This window comes from Mus caroli, unplaced genomic scaffold (assembly GCF_978045245.1).
Source record: "Mus caroli unplaced genomic scaffold, Mus_caroli_1 scaffold_9, whole genome shotgun sequence".
NCBI classification, from domain to species: Eukaryota; Metazoa; Chordata; class Mammalia; order Rodentia; family Muridae; genus Mus; species Mus caroli.
Genome location: NW_028227264.1, coordinates 122,352,403 through 122,368,749, shown reverse-complemented (window position 1 = coordinate 122,368,749; position 16,347 = coordinate 122,352,403). Strand labels below are relative to the sequence as shown.

Below are 16,347 nucleotides of genomic sequence, written 5' to 3'. Positions count from 1 at the left end.
TTTATTGATATCCTCATCTCCCCCTTACCATTCCTCCCCCCTGTCCCCCACAACCCTCCACTCCTTCACAGCTTAGGGAATGGCACTGCCCATAGTGGACTGGGTCCTGCTATATCAATCAGCAATGAAAAAAATGCTGTTTTCATGCTACACGTACATAGTGTTCTCATGCGATGGTCTTCCTCTCTTCCCCCAGCACCTCTTTCTCCCATGATGCGTTCTTCCCAGTTTCATAGCCCACTCTCACACATTTGCATCCCTATGAGCAGCGCAGTGAGGATCTTTTCCCGAGCTGGAATGTAGTCTGTGTCGCTTCCTTTGATATACTATCCAGATCCGCCCTCTCTCTGGTAAATTTCATTGTTTAGTTATTTCCTTCAAAGCAGAGTAAGATTCTACTGTGCACATATGAGACATTTTCATTATTCCTGCAACCGCTGACAGGCAACAGGGCAGAGCAAGATTCTACCATGCACATATACAACATTTTCATTATTCATCCGTCCACTGACAGATGTCAGGGCTGATTCCATTTTCTTGTTACTGCGAAAAATGCCAGAGAAACGTAGATGTGTGAGAGTATTTTGTGGTACAATATAAGCTCGGCAAGGATCTCACTAGTTCATATGTTGGCTCTATTTATAGTTTTCTGAGGAATGGTCTTACTGATTTCCACCATGGCTGTATAATTTACCCTCTACCAGCAGTAGGTAAGGAGTCCTCTTTCCCTACATCCTTACCATAATTTTTTATTGTCATGTTAGTCAAACATCCCAATACAATCTTGGATAAATCTTGCTTGTTGTTAGTCTTACTGTTGAATAAAGGACATATCTAGCTGTCTGTGATTCTGCTATTTTTATAATTGTGGCCCAGAAATAGGCAGAGCCGTGTGGCATTATTCGGTGGCAAGAGGGGTTAAACAGAATCTTATTTGGAGTTCTCCCATCCAAGAACTGATCAGGCCTGACTCTTCTTAGCTGCCAAGCTCAGATAAGATCAACTGTGTTCAGGGTTTGGCTTAGATTTCCTAATCCTTGCTTAAGAAAATAACTTCAGTGAGCTGGGGGGGATGGCTCAGTTGGTAACATGCTTGTTGGATAAACATTAGGAGCCTAAATTGAATTCCAGGCACTTCTAATTCCAGGAGTGGGGAGGTGGAGATGGAGAGGGGTGGGCGTGGGAGCTGTGGGAATCTCTGGGGACTGCTGGCTCACAAGTCTTGCCTAATCACCAACATCTAATTAGAAAAAGAGCTAAGACGGATGGTTCTAAGGAAGGACATAGGAAGTTGACCTCTGGTTCCACACTGTCCAAGCTTCAGGGGTAGGCAGGCATGCAAGGGCGTGCTGAAGGCCACACCCACCAAAAACAGCTGAGCAGAAGCAGTGGATGGCCAGGCTTTGAGAGACGGAAATTTGTGAAGCGGTTTGATATGAAAAGAAAGAGTACAGAGAGTGGACACGGACTCCCTGGGTTTGAGTCCCAGGCCTGACACTCACAGCTGGGTGACCTTCAGCAAGTTCCTTTACCTCACGTCTCATGCCTCAGTTTCCATCAGTAAGATGGAAAAAAAAAATCAGTGTTTTCCTTATAAGGAAGCAGCCGACTGCTAGAAAACAACTACTTAGAAACCTTTCCATCGAATGGCTTGGTTAAAGCTTACAGCCTTACACTCAGAAGAAACGCTATTACCACTCAGTGCGCCAGTGTCACACGCAGGGGAGAGACTCCGACAAGCCATTCTAGCCTTTCCTCACAGCAGCCAAGATCATTTATTTTTAAGGTGATAGATTGTGCTCACACAACCGCTGCTCTTGAGAAGGGCTGTGCAGCCGCCAGTAGAAGTCAGGGAGCTGGAGAAAGGCTTGTGACACATCACTGGATCCTCAGTGCTCTACACTTTATCAAAACCAACAGTACTACTGCAAAAAGCGTACGGGGAGAGCAGTGACTAATTTTCCTTCGCAGACTTTGGTCTTTGCTTTTCATTGTTTAAAAGCACTATATCTGAAAGTAACGTTCCTGGGGGGGGGGGAACCCTTCATGTCTGCATTTTAACAAACTTGTGGGAGAAAGCTTGTTCTGTTTCAGGTTAGAGTCCTAAACAAAACACTCATCGGCCCTTTGCAAAGGGTCCTTATCTGATGGAACATTTTTAGCCTTGTCTTCAGACTCAGGGAAAAGCCCAGCTAACAATTCAATTCTCCTCAGTGGACAAGGGGAAGAGCAGGGCACTTTAAGCCTCCGAGGTCCCTGGAGAGCCATCATCCTACCTTCCAGGGTAGGTAAGCTGATCTCTACAGTCTCCAGAAGAGGGCAAATGTGCTTAGTAAGACAAATTGATAGCAGACTCTTAAATCGGATGCCCAATAGGATCAAACAGCACACTTCAGTTAGCAACATAACCTTAATCCAAAGCTATGAATGGGGCCAGAGAGATGGCTCAGTGGGAAAGAGCACTGCCTGCCCATTCAGAGGTCCTGAGTTCAAATCCCCAGCAACCATCCGAAGGTGACTCACAACAATCTGCAATGGGATCTAATGCCCTTTTCTGTCATGCAGGCACACAATCAAACAACACTCATATATATACATACATACATGCATACATACATACATGCATACATCTTTAAAAAAATCTATGAATGTATAGAACAAATGAGCTCGGCTTTGTTGGCTAAAGTTTAAAATGTTCTAAGTTGGGTCTCTCATCTGTTGTCTCAAAAAAGCAAGATGTCATCAAATTGGTGGTGACAATTGAGCTGACTTATATCAAGTGAGTCACAAGCAACAAAGGATCCCTACTAAGGTTAGAATGGCTGTAGGCATAGCTCACAGAGGGGAGATGAAATAATAGTACAATAAACAACTTAAAAGGGACAGGTTCACACCAGGCCACCATCCCTGTTAGGGTTAAAGCTGAGGTGACAGCTCACCACGTAGACTGGGCTGCCCTGGGCTGCTTTGGCTTTCTTTTTGGAAATGTTCATGTTCGTTCAAGTTTCAGGTTGATCCCTCGGCACTTAGCATGGGCCACACCATTTTTATTTGTCTGTTGCGGTCTGGGGTACCTAGCCAGCATGAAGATTATGGCCTCTCATAAATTTTAGTTAGCTTGAGTTCAAGGAAAACAAGTCTACCACCCCCTGTAGATTATATTTTATGACCAGGAACTCTTGCAGAAAATAAATCTGGAAGCAAGACATGCAGAATCAGCTCCAAATACCTCAAGCAGAGCTGTGGCTAAGAGGGGTCAGAGCCTGGGACATCTCACCGTGGAGTCTGCCTTACTGCTAAGTGTTTGTGCTAATCAGCAGTCCCAGCTTTAAAATTAAAACATAAAACAACCGCTGTGGGCAGGGGGATTTCAAGGGCCAAAGGGAGACGGGAGAAGTCAGAGAAAGGCATTTTCTAACACTATCAATCTAAGGCTACCGGGCAACACAATGGACTCCCTTTACTGGAATTCCTGGTGCTGGAAATGTGCAGCAGGTGACTTATCACCCCTCAGAGACTCCGGGCGTCTGTGCATTGAGCAAGAAGCCTCCAAAAGCCCTTTCCCAACTGTTGAGTCTGTCAGTCTCCCTGTATCATCCTTACCACCTCCCACACTTAATCTAAAAAAATCTAAACCAATTTTCCAAATAATACTGACTCCTATCATTTTATTGAGGAAATTCTCTCCTACCTAGTAAGCGCATGACAGGGCTCAAAAAATCAGAAATTTGTCGAGTCAGACTTCTCTTCAGTTAGGCCTTTATGTGGGGTGTAAGAACTGAGAGCTCCTGTTCGCTGGAGCTCTGAACTTGGCTTGCCTCTCTTCTTCCTAAATAAACTTTCCCCAGGAGGTTGTCTCTACTCCCCAGGTTTAGTTTGGGATCCAAACACCGAGCCCTGCCAAGCAGTGAGGCCAAATTCACGTCTATGGTGTGGCTCTCAGGGGTGTCTTGACAGCCGGTCTAGATGCCTTCAGCACATCTGCAGCATTACCACATCCAGCTGCTCAAGCCTGTGCTCGCTCTCTCCCCTGCCTTGTGTCTGCCTCACACTTCACACACAGCTCCCTTCTGGTGATCTTTGCACAGAGGGACCAGGTCTTCCTGCATCTCTAGCTCCTCTGCTTGTGCCCACACCTACTTTCTCTGCCTCATTACTGTGCCTTACATCATCCAGTTCCCCGCCTTGTTGAGCCCCTCTTCGTACCCTCTTAGCCCTGATTGGATGCCTATACTTCCCGACCTGGTGGCTCCTACGAAATTCCCGGGTCTCTTTCAGGCTCAACGTCCATTAAGGGGGTTCCTGATGATTTTAGGTCATGACTAAAATGACTTCATTTACCACATGGTCTTCCTAACTGAGGCCTTTGCTTCCCCTACCTGCTCTGCTCACACTAGTTATCCCTGGCCATAACAGACTGCCTGTGGTTTAAGGAAGCGCTGCACTGCACCTGAGGATTCTGTATCATGCGTCCTTTGCTCTGTGTGCAGTGATCCTGTCTGGTAGGTACACCCTGTCTACTGGAGTTTGGATACTGGCTGCTCTCAGGTCCCCAGAGGCCCCTGCACAAAAGTTGGTTTCGTTGGGTGCTGCTGGGAGGAGGAACCTGGGGGAAGCCTAGTGAAGGGACTTGAGTCAGTCAGGGTCTTTCTGTGTGTAGTGGAAGAAAGGCAATGGAGGAAGCACACACACCACGCACACCTGCCATTCTAATACCCAGGAGGCCGAGGCAAGGAGATCAGAAGTTCAAGGGCAGCTTGAGTTACCTTGAAAGAACATACCTAAAAAACAAACAAATGTGGGAAACAGTGGGGTAAGGAGAGACCCAGGGGTGACAGACAGAGAAGGGAAATGAGGTAAAGATGAAGGTTATAGACAAGAAACAATCCCAATGGCAGTTGTTCCCAATACTCATGTGTATCTGGGCTAGCTGAATGAGCCCAATATCCTATAACAAAATTCCCATTTGGTGGCTGCCAATCACACTCTAAAGGGTCCAACCACACTTGTGTGTTTGTCTGCACTACCAATATCAGCCCACCAGCACAGAGGCCAGGTAGAATCTTCCTGTACCATGTCTGCTCAAGGATTAGCATGGTGTTCAATACACAGCAGCAGGCATTTGGATACCCATGGACTTCAGGGGAGAAATAGCAATAGCAAGCTTAAATTCAATGTTTAATGATTCTCTGTTCACAGTAGCAAAGAATTGTCCATTAAATGGCCGAGTGCATAATCATAATTTGGTCTTGTTTTAAAAACGGAATACTATCCATGGCTAAAGAAACACATAATAAGCCGGGCGTGGTGGTGCACGCCTTTAATCCCAGCACTAGGGAGGCAGAGGCAGGCGGATTTCTGAGTTCGAGGCCAGCCTGGTCTACAAAGTGAGCTCCAGGACAGCCAGAGCTATAAAGAGAAACCCTGTCTCGAAAAACCAAAAAAAAAAAAAAAAAAAAAAAAAAAAAAAAAAAAAGAAACACATAATAATCACAAGATTTTCAGGAAAACGGATGGGTTTAGAATGTACATTAAGCAAAGGCACACGACCTCAGAAACAAACAAACAAACAAACAAAAAACCAACCCGTGCATATTCCTCCTCACTTGCAGAGTTTAATGACCTATGAATATGTAAACAAATGTACATCACTGTATGGCATGTAGAAAAGAGAACAAGAAAAGATGAACACTGATGAAGATGGATGAGTGCAGGTAATAAACCAGAGTTACCAGAGAGGGCATAAAGCTAACTGTTTTTCTAGTTTTAAGTTCGTCAGGGATTTCTTTTGGGTTTGGTGGTAGATGAATGCACAGTGAAAATGTCAGTCCCAGCTTGAAGCTACACTGACTCTCTCCCAAATGGCTATTCTAACTGAAATGTATAGGTGAATCACATACACTCTGTGATTTTTGTTTGCTTATGAGCTTTCTTTGTTTGTTAATAATGAAGCTTATAAATGAACAAGAGAGAGGGAATTAAAATCCTTCAAAAATCCTAACCATCCATACATATAATTCTGTGCTAAGCAGTGAAAGAATGTGACATTGATCCTCCTAGCTAACTAGTCATCTGGGAGATACGCCTCTGGGTGTATCTTCGTACATCTTTCCAGAGAAGTTTGACTGATGAGGAAAGACTAGCCGTGAATGTGGAGGCACTGCTCCATAGAATGGGGACCCAGAGAGAGTAAAAAAGCTGTGGAGGAGCGAGCCAGGACAACTGCGTTCTCTTTTCTCTGCTTCCTGATCAGCACCATGGACCACAGCTCACTGTTGGCTTTCCTCCCTGTAATGGGTGGTGCGACTTTGAATGCTGAGCTCAAATAAAAACTTGGCTTGTTTCATGTCAAGTGTTTGGTCACAGCAACAAGGAGAGATGCTAGTCCAAAGAATGACAACCAAGAGTCGCCAAATTTTAAGTGAAAGCCAGAAAAAAAAAAAAAAATCCAGCAGGAAAGACATCCAGGTGCTGCTGTTCTGAAATACTCAACGCCTTGAATAATTTTATCAATTGAGTTAATCAGGCTTTAGTTTGAAGATTAAATAATAAGGTTTAAATTATTTAAGTCGTAAATAAATATTATATTAAATAATATAATGAGTAAGATTAAATAACCTACAAACGAATGTAGATTCACTAGACATCTGCCAACTGTGGAAAATGTGAACGTCCCTGACTCTGAGAAGCAGAACACATTAGTCCTAGAAGCCACTGGAAATTCCACAGACTCGGAGTGAGGTAACTGTTTACCTTCCGTGCCACATGTCAATCTAGAGATTAAAATAGACCTCATTGTTTCAGAGTCCTGGCTATCATAATAAATGACTCTCAGTTGCTGAGACAATCTTAATGGCAGAACCAGAAGCCTAAGAGAGGAAGTCAGGAGGAGGAATTATTTTTCATAAAAAGGGCACGAGGAAGGATATTACTTTATTCTATTTTATTTGTTTCCAACTTGCATAGAGTTTTGAATATTTGTTACAACACATCCTTTCTACACTGTCAAAATGCAAATTAATCACTAAATACTAAAAATAATAAACTTCTTTTGCCTTACATTGGAAAAAGTCTTCCTTACATCCTAATGTATTTCTTCCTGAAAAGGGTATAAAAACATTTATGAATATGATCCCTGATTTCTCTGAGTAACAGCTTGGCAGAAACAAGCATAAATGAAACAGTGGCTGACCCACTAATAGACTTCTGGAAAACTGCATTAACCTGTTACCCTACAACGTACACTAAATGCCTGCAAGTGTAACCTGTGACACTTTTTCCATGGGAGAAACTGCACTGCTAATTTCAACCTCTGCTGTTTAGAGTGCTTTTCAAATTTGCATATGTCTACCTGTCCCCTGGAGGACTCCTGAAAACATAATTTCTGGGCTCAACTCAACTCTGATATTAAGGTAAGGTCTGCAAAAAGCTCCAAGTGCTGGTGATGCCCAAGTCACTGATGATGTGCTGCACTCTGTTAGATAAACCGTGGTCCTCCTGGGCCAGGCAGGGACTGGCATTTCCTTGCCCTCGTCTGCAGGGCTGGAGATTAGTATGCCACTCCAGCTTTACAAGTCCCTAGTGGTGGTTACCATGGCTGGGGCAGAAGCCCAGGACAGCGCCAGGATCAGATGGGATGGTGGTCATACATGGAGCTGCAGTGCCATGTACATACATGTTGGTGTAAGGATGGCGATGAGGCACCATGGCTGCTTCAGTGCGGGCAATGATGATCAACTCCAATGACCCAGCAAAGGGAATAAGAATGAGAACCCTGGAGAATTCCTGCAGAAAAATCAGTGCATTGCAGGATGTAGAAAATAACACCTATTTGCTTGGTACAAGACAAGTCCACCCCCCAACCCCCACTCAAGACAGGGTTTCTCTGCATAGCCCTGGCTGTCCTGGAACTCACTTTTGTAGACCAGGCTGGCCTCGAACTCAGAAATCTGCCTTCCGCCTGCCTCTGCCTCCCAAGTGCTGAGATTAAAGGCATGTGCCACCACCCCAGGTACAAGACAAGTTAAGAAAACAATTTAACTTTACACTTGTAACAAAGCCCAACATAAACACTTTGTAACTCTGTCCATTGTAACTCTATTCTGTGGAAACCCCTAGAAGCAGATCATTCCCTGGGAGCATCCTGAGTGCCGCTTCTCACCTGAGGGTCAGTTCTGAGAATCGCACAGTGGAAGTACAAAGTGAGTCACAGAGGCCACTTGCTGGGTGGAAGGCAAAGAAAACAAACAAACAAACAAACAAACAGCCTTCAGAGATAACGGCATCTCAGAGGGACAAAACATGCGTTTCTGAACAGTGGAATCAGACAGTTATGAGATAATTCAAACATTAGAACAGGTAAATGGACTTTAGCAGCAGAGGGAAATCTCTAAATCCAGTGATACTTAAAAAGAAATAAAAACAAAAACTAAACCGAGCTGCAATCATTAGAAGCAACTATACTGGCTACTTGCTCTGAAAATAATTAAAAGAAGGAAATTAAACAAGGGCTCTGTCTGTGTTGCTTAAAAGAGTGCTAGGTCTGTCCCTGTAACTGCTATGGAATGATTCTTTGTCATTAACCAAGACTTACATGCTAAAATCCTAACCCCAGTGTGATGCTGTCAAGTGGGACTGAAGGCAGGCATGGCAGCATGCAGCTATGAATCAGCACTTAGAGAGCCATGCAGAGGGCAGAGGGGAGAGAGCAGAGAGGCAGGGGCAGAGGGGCAGAGGGAAGGGGGGCAGAGGGGCAGGAGGGCAGTGGGGCAGGAGGGCAGAGGGGCAGGGGGAAGGGGGGCAGAGGGACAGAGGGAAAGGGGAAGAGGGGCAGGAGGGGAGTGGGGCAGGAGGGCAGAGGGACAGGGGGATAGAGATGGAGGTACACACACACACACAGAGAGCGAGAGCGAGCGAGAGAGAGAGAGAGAGAGAGAGAGAGAGAGAGAGAGAGAGAGAGAGAGAGAGAGTGAGTTCAGGGGCCAGCCAGGTTACAATATAAACTCTGCCTTAAAGAAAAACTGAAGGGTGGAGGAAGAAGTGGGGTCAGGCAGGAATGTAGCTCAGTACAAAGGGGAGCTTGGCACCTGTGTTTGATCTTCAGCAGTACAGGAGGGGAGGAGCCTTTGGTACAGTTAGGTCAAGATAGAATTGGTTCCATACAAGAGACTTCTGAGAGTGTTCCAGCTATACCCTTCCTAAACATGGAGACGCAGTAAGAGGTCCACTAAGAGTACAGTCCTCGTGGGTAGTTGACATTGCTAAAAGTCAACTGTGCAATCAACTGGAGAGGCCTTACAGGAACCTGACCATGCTAGAATCCAACTGTGTGCAACCAGGAAGGGGTCCCCTTAAGACTTCGACCATCAACCCTATACAAAGAACTGAACTTCAGGATACTGTGTAAAGCTGGGAGTGGGAGAAACAGCTTCTCCAGGGAGGAGCACACCGATTGGCTAGCCTCTCTGGGAGAAGCATACCGATTGGCTAGCCTCTCCAGGGAGGAGAACAACGATTGGCTGGCCTCTCCGGGAGAGGAGCATACTGATTGGCTGTCCACTGCCAAATGATTAGCCCTGAAAACATACACACAAGTAACACTCTATGGATTCAATAAATTATATTTGGAAATATGTACATATATACAAATACACCTATGCATGCAGTAACAGTAAGACTGAATTTCAAGGCAAGAGGTATATGGGAGGGTTGGAAGGAAGAAGTGGAGAAATGTTGTAATTATAATCTCAAGGCCAAACAAAGAAGTAAACAGAAAGATCATGACCACGCTAGAAACTGACTATACACACCCTGGAAGAGGGTCCCTCAGATCACGACAGGCTAGAAGCTAACTATACACACCCGGGAAGAGGCTCCCCTCAGATAATGACCAGGCTAGTCCCTGCTCTCAACTTACAGCCTCCCAGAACCTGTGAGAAATATGCTTTGTGTGTGTGTGTTGTTTTTGGAGACAGAGTTTCTCTTTGTAGCCCTGGCTATCCTAGAACTTCCTCTCTAGACCAAGCTGGTCTTGAACTCAAGAGATCTATCCATCTCTGCCTCCCAAGTCGGGGTACTAAAGGCATGTGCCACCACCCCTGGCTGAGAAATAAGCATTTTTGTTTTGAAGCTAATGTTACTTTGTTATAGCAGCATGAACTAACACATAGCGTAAGAGGCTACAGAGCACAAATAATTTATAAGTAGCAAACAAATCACGCAGCCCTCAATTCTGTGACTAGACTGAGGAATAAACAAAGCACAGATGCTAACTAACTTCTTAGGAGAAACATTGTAGAGAGGGGCCTGGGGTGGTGACCATCCCCTCCCAGATTACTCGGGAACTTAATGGAGATAAGCATACCTTCACAAGAGGAAGCTAAGGTTCACACTGCCTTAACCAAGGGCTTCACTGTGCACTGGGGCAGGTGATACTTTAAGTGAGATAGGCTCTCTGATGGGATGCATCAAGACCCACCTGGCAGCCTCGTCTTGGTTACTTTTCTTTGCTGTGAAGAGACTCCATGACCAAGGCAACTTACTATTTTTTTTTTAAAGATTTATTTATTTAATGTGAGCTCACTGTCACTCTCTTCAGACACACCAGAAGAAGGCAGGCCTTGAGATCCCAGTACAGGTGGTTGTGAGCCATCATGTGGTTGCTGGGAATTGAACTCAGGACCTCTGGAAGAGTAGTCAGTGCTCTTAACCGCTGAGCCATCTCACCAGCCCCCTGAAGACAACTTATAAAAGAAGTAATTTATCGGTGTGTAAGGTTCAGAGGGTTAAGGTTTCTCCCTTAAGTTGTTTGCATAAGGTATTTTGGTCACAGCTACTTAAAGTCTAACCAAGCCTTTAGGCATAAATTCCAGAATAAGAAATACAAAGAACCGGTCTAAACAGCACCACAAAGGGATAACCAGGAAAACTGGAAACTTGATATAGTGCAGACAACTAGTTTGCACTCTTTAAATAAAAAGATCAGCTCAGTTTTTTAAAAAAGGCCTTAGAAGACATATATGATGCGAGACATCGTGGAACTGTGAGGTCCAAAGGAAAACTCCAACTTCTTAACCTCCAAAGGCAGTCTGAATATCCAGAAATGAACTTGACCCAGTCTGTAAGGAGGGTTCTGGCCATTATACAAAAGCCAGCATTCGTCAGGTGTGGCCTCCCTTCCCCCAGCCTGGAACCTGCCTGCTCAAGGGTGGAGCTACCGGCTCATTCGTCCTGCCACGCCCACTGCTGGAACCTGCCTTTGCTGCCTGGAGGCACACACGTGTTCGTCCTGCTACTGGACCCTGAGTTACTTGGCGGGAAGTTGGGTTCCCTCCCCCTTCCTTTATAACTGAGTGTCTGGAATTAGTAAAATTGAGCCTTGATCAGAACGTTTGTTGTCTTGGCTCCATTCTTTTCTTCCGCCCCGTCTAGATTCCTCTCTTTTCAGCCTGAACTGCCATTCTCAGTTGAACCGTTCGTGTTGTGGACTGTGGGCAGGCCGCAACAGTCAGGAACTTGTGAAACCAGTTCCCATCTGCCCATTTACCTTCTCTCTGGTGACAGGGCATATGGCTCTCCAGTTAACATACACCTATGGGCCTATCAGCAAATCAAGGTCCATGCTAGCTCCCAGGCTCCCTCACTTACAAGTCCTTGCACATTGCAAAGCCCCCTGCTGGTTTCCTGGCCATTCCTCTCCCCTCAACCTCCTGTCTATCTTATAACCAGACACTCTACTCTGGATCTTGTTGGTCTCACTATGCTTTCTCTGATCTCTGTGTCCTGCTCCTCTCTCCCCATCAGGGGTAGCCCTGGCCATGTGCAGTCTGCTGGTTACGGTCAGTCTTCTTCTTTCCCTCTCTTCTTGGTCTCCTCCAGATGCCTCTGGAGATTTTGTCTCTCTTATAAAAAACAAACAAACACAGAAAAGAAAAACCCACAAAGCCTTCCCCTTAAGCACACCATGGAGCAGTCCTGCAGGTAGTTTCTTTACTGCACACCCCTTGCTTACATCTGGTGCCCAAATCCATGCCTACAGTACATGCCCGTGACCACAGCATTTGAGAGGTGGAAGGCAGAATATCACGATTTCAATTCAAGAGCACAGTCTTCTATTACACAGCAGGTTTAAGGACCCTGTCCCAAGAGAACAAAATAAAAGGGGACTCTTCAAGACACTGGAGGAAATGCAGGCAGAGATGACAAGCCAGACACCCGAGCAGAGAAAATAGTAAAAGTTTTGGGGACAATTTAGGATTTAATATAGAAACATACTTGTAAGGTGATTATCTATCTGTTTATTTATTGTTAAAGATTCAGGGAACATATGTATGTCTAGAGAGAGAAGGCTAACTAGTAAGATGTCAATATCTTGCGCGCAGGTGATTTATTTTTTTTTAAATATGTCCGCATGTTTGAAGTGTTTAAAGAAAGCTTTGAGCAGAGTCTACCTCTTGCTTTAATTCTACGAGGAAATGAAACTTTTAAATTCTTTTTGGAATGCATGAAATAAGATAGTACGAAGTAAAATTCAAGACAATGAGATAAAAATTAAAGTTTAAAGGCGGGAGAAGTTTAAATGCCCAGATGTTGACATTTATGAAAGTTTAGCCTCATATGTGGGGCTTGGCTTCCAGGAGTCACTATAGGCAAACGGGGAGTGTGCTCAGTGCCACCAGGCACCAGGCGTCTACTCAAGGCTCCCACTTCTGCATGCAACTCGGTGCTGAGTCAAAAACTTCTCTTCACACTGTTATTCCTCTGAGGAAGACTCACTAGTGTTCCTGTCTCCCTAGAGAAAGCACAAGTCTCGGTACTTATACTAAGTAGGTGGTTCCCACATCAATTACTTTAAAGCCCCTTGGGCTGAGCAGGCAGCTAGGAGTGAGGGATGAAGACAAAGGTCATAGAAAAGAATGAGCCATTTGCAAACTTCCTGAAAGTACCATTTGTTCCAGAGTCTTGGGGGGTGGGGGGTGGGGATACTAGGTTGCAAAAACCAAACCAACAAAAACCAAAGGAGTAAATTAAAACCCTCATCTTCCGTTTGTTGTTCATATACAGGGATGCATTTGACGTGTGTGTGTGTGTGTGTGTGTGTGTGCACCACTTAAAAAAATCCCTAAGCAGTTCAACACTTGCTGTTCTGAAGTATGTGTGTGTGTGTGTGTGTGCGCGTGCACATGCACGCGCATGAGTATGTACATATATATATGCATACATACATACATATACACATACATACATACATACATACATTCTCACAGAGCTGACAGACTTCCCAGAAGACTTGATAGTTCAGGCAAAGGCTTTATAGATGTCCTCCTGCCCTCCCAAACTACACACCACAAGAACCAAATCCTTCATAAAAACTAGTTTGGTTTGCTGTAGCTCAAGAGTCTAGAAAATCTTCCAAGTTCAATGTTGAGCACAGTGGCAGCCTCTCTTTTTAGCGTATCCATCCTGTATTTCTAATCACTTGGAGCAGGATGGGGAGCAAAGACGACCTTGACAAGTTACCTGGAGCGTAGTTTCTGGACCTTAAAATAAGGGTAACTTAGTATCTACCCACGCCCGCCCCACCCAGCTTTATAAGGACCTGTGAATGCCCGGCATACTGTGAGAACTGAGGAGACAAGGTAACAATACACATATCACACCGAAGCTTTACTTCTAACAGATATTGGAATAATGTATCCCCTAAATTATTCTGTAGCCTTCAAAAATAAGAAATGCTCACTTTTCTTCTGGAAGGCAAGATGTCTTTTTTCTTAAGAGGTTTTTTTGTTTTTTTGTTTTTTGTTTTTGAAATGAAAATTTGAGAAGTGTGCTTGGGAAAAGGTGGGTTCGGAACAAGATCCCATAACGACCAAGACATAGTCCTAAGATTCCTCGCCTCACCCACACTAGAAGGACCAGGTACCTGTTGAACTAATGCAGTGGCCTTTAAACCAGGAACTAAAAGGTTAAATAAAAATTCCTCTAAAGCAGCTGTGTTATGGATGCTGTTGCTAAGTTTTACCACACAAGAAGATACTGTTCCTCCCAACAGTAGAACAGGCCTCTCGCTGTGGTGGCCAGGTGTCCCAGCTTGCTTACAGCTGTGTGGTTCTTGTATTGGCAATCCTGTGTTGTGGGTTTCTAGCTAACACGACTGCTGGGAGCCCCACCTAACACATCTGTTCATCATGTAAAACACTGCCCTAGGAGACAGAGACTGGTAGAGTTTTAGGTCGATGGCTCGAATGAAAGAAAACAGAATGCTCAAAAGCTACTGGGTCTGAAGCTGAAGAAGGCAGAAATGGAGCACACTAGCTTCCTGACAGGGCTGTGCTGCGACAGTGACAGACACAGGTTATCATGGCAGAAAGACCCAGAATCATCTCAGACTCCAGACTCCAGAGTGGCAAAAGATCAGCGCTGAGAAGAGATGCTCTCAGGCATCAACTTTCAAGGGGACAACTTAGAACATCTGGAGAATCTGGCCTTTCAGATCTCTGTGGAAAGATGGAGAGGCACATCTGATGTGCCTGTCTTGTTACTTTTCTTCTCTCCGACACAAAGTATCAGAGAAGTAGCTTACAGGATGAAAGGTTAATTTCAGTTTGCCATTTAAAAGGCTACATTCAGCAAGGAAGGCACAGAGGCAGGTGTATGGCGTACTCTCTTATGATTCTGCAACCAGGAAACAGAGAACACAGCATGCAATAAGGCCCTACCTCAATTAGTTCCACCATCTCCCCAAACAGAGCCACCCTCTGTGGACTAAGTGTTCGAACACACGAGCAGCCGAGGAGCCATTCACATTTAAATCATGTCATTCTAGGTCTCTGGTCGGAGTGTCACGTGAAAACCAACAGCTAGGCCCTACATCCATGCCTGCTTCTTTGCATGTTTAGTGTTTTTGGTTTCGCTGGATTTCAGACATTGTATGTTTCACATTACTGGGTCCTGTAAATATTCTCAAGGTTTGTTTGGACATGGCTATTGGAAAAGATTTTGGTTATTACAAGTTTTCCCTTTAAGATATATTGAAAATATGCAAAACACTTCAAATAGGGGAGAATCTTGTAATCATTAAGAAGTTGGATGTCTTAATGCAAAGTGTTTGGCAACAGGGTCAACAGTCTAGACACCCCCAGTTCTCTCTTGCTTTGTCCAAGGCTTATTTAAAATGCTTCCAAAAGTATTTCCCAGGAGTCACCCAACTCCAATCCCCTGAGAATCTCCCTCATCTTACTGCCTCTACAGATTTCACAACTCTTTCAGGGGCAGCCATGCTGGGACCAGCCCCGGCGTTCACAGGTGCTGTTGAGGCAGGGCACAGCATTGGACAGAGCACAAAGACTGATATCTCTGGTCTTATAACTTTCTCTGTTCTTATAACTGGTCTCTCTTACTGTTCTGGGGGCCAGAAGCTGAAGGCTTCTGGAAACTTAACTCTCTTGCTCTTCTGTGGCTAAAAACTGCAGGTTTCTGGTAATTAACTTCTGCTGTTGGGTTTCTGGCAATTAACTTCTGCTGTTTGCAGCAGGGGATTAGGTAAAGAAGTTTCGGTTGCTAAGGCTCTTTGCTCTCTGGCTCAAGGACCCCCGGCTCGCCAGGTGAGAGGGTTGGAGCTCATTAACTCTTTGTAAACCAGAGAGAAAAGAAGAATGAAAGAAGGAAGAAAAAAATGAAGAAAAAACACTCACTCACTCTGGATGAAGAAGAAGCTCCAAAAACATTCCTTTTATGGTCTCAGTATATGTATCTAAATAATCACCGCATACAACTATCAGGTAGAGCTATTACAACAGGATAATTGATTACATGATTCTCTAAATACTTTTACATTCCAATGAGTTCATAGTAAGTTTAAGGCAGTAGTTCATATCATAAGTCAGTAAAACTTAAGGTATAAGAGCAGAATTGTTTCCATGCCTTTCCATTAAGACTAGTATCTGACTAAACATTTATTTTCTGTTACTAGCTCCATGAGTTCATGATAAGTTTAAAGTGATAATTTTTATGTCACAGTTAGCACGTTTTGTTAAGAGACAATCATCTGCCTTGTGTCTTATTTTGAAGTTTTGTATAAACTAATCAATAGTATATCTTTTGTCCTTGCACCTACAATAAATTGTCCATATTGTCCATTCCCAGTTTATGACCTTTAGTTACCAGACAATGGTCTCACATCTAACCTAGAAGGAATGTTTTTCATGATCGGAAATTTGTTCCAAGCCTGCTTTCTTTTTCTAGGGCAATTAGCCTGTGACACATGAAGGTTTACAGAGCTCTATCTGCGCTTTTATACTTTAGAGGACCTGAAATTACTTGTATGAACTTAGGAAGTCTATAAAATCA

At 44.4% G+C, this 16,347-nt stretch overlaps 1 protein-coding gene across 1 annotated transcript in view; it reads right to left on the bottom strand.

Moving 5' to 3' along the window:
- Ppm1h (protein phosphatase, Mg2+/Mn2+ dependent 1H) overlaps positions 1 to 16,347 on the bottom strand; it is a 273,399-nt gene that overhangs the window by 165,345 nt on the left and 91,707 nt on the right. The gene's annotated exons all lie outside the window — the stretch shown is intronic.